Here is a 1,131-nt window from a genome sequence, read left to right as displayed (position 1 = left end):
TTACCTTTTTTTATAGTTATAAATTATCTATTGAAGTTTCAAACATTTTTAATAAAAAATTTTTAATTTTAAATTTAAATATTAATTTTATATTTATTTTATAATTAAAATTCATAATATGAAACTTTGCAACAGACGATGATTTCATAAAGTACATGGCTGACGAAATATTGCGAAATACTTCATCATAATAAAAAATTCTGCTTTTGTGATTAAATTTAAATTAAATGATAATAAAATTATAATACTTCTCATTATCCTTCTTCATTATATACTTCATATATATTTTCTATATACTTCATTATATATTTTCATTATATATCTAATATTTAATTTATTTTATTGCTTACAGCAATTATAAAATATTTTTATTATTATTCTTTTTATTATTGATTATTATTTAAAATATAATGTTTTTATAAACGATAGTCTCATTTTATATTATTTTTTATTATTTTATATTATTTTTTTAAGTGTATAATTATGAAAATTATGTAAATTAAGTTTTTACTTATAATTGATAACTGATAATATAGTCCAGTAATGATTAAATATTTGATAAAAGATATAAAATGCAATATAATTTATAAAATTATAATTAAATTATTAGTATTTCAAATAGTTTTTTTTATTAATCATTAATATATTGAATTATTCAATGATTTATGCTCTATTGTTCTATTAAATAATGATGAATGCTCTATTAAATAAAAGCAGAAAAGAGAAGTAATTGAAAATTCCGTCTGCGATATCTTTTATTTCATCACTTTTATTTTTAATTAACATTTTCACTATTTGAGATATTGAGCTATATTGATGGAATATAATATGGATTACATTTAAAAAATTTAAGTTTTATATTCACGAAACATTATTCGATCTCTTAATCTTTCTTTGGTTAGTAGAACTATGATTATCAATAAATCAGTTTTGCAAAATTAAAACAGCGCATGTGTAAAAAAAGCTAACTTCAATAGCGCATGCGTATGAAATCAAGTTAAAAAGAATAGGGAATACAATATAGCGGGGAAAGGCGATAGAAACAGCTGCAAACTATCAAGGTCATTTTAAATGACAATCGCTACGTCACATCTTTGGTCGAGCCCTCTTTGTCGACGAATCAGAAACTTG

General features: G+C 20.3%; 1 protein-coding gene across 2 annotated transcripts in view; it reads right to left on the bottom strand.

Annotated features, from left to right (window-relative positions):
• Positions 1 to 1,131, bottom strand: part of LOC102673089 (calcium-binding mitochondrial carrier protein SCaMC-2) — an 18,012-nt gene that overhangs the window by 12,868 nt on the left and 4,013 nt on the right. The gene's annotated exons all lie outside the window — the stretch shown is intronic.

Source organism: Apis dorsata, unplaced genomic scaffold (assembly GCF_000469605.1).
Source record: "Apis dorsata unplaced genomic scaffold, Apis dorsata 1.3 scaffold_1085, whole genome shotgun sequence".
In the NCBI taxonomy this organism is placed as follows: domain Eukaryota; kingdom Metazoa; phylum Arthropoda; class Insecta; order Hymenoptera; family Apidae; genus Apis; species Apis dorsata.
The sequence above is the reverse complement of the archived record's forward strand: the minus strand, read 5'-3'. Positions and strand labels throughout refer to the sequence as shown.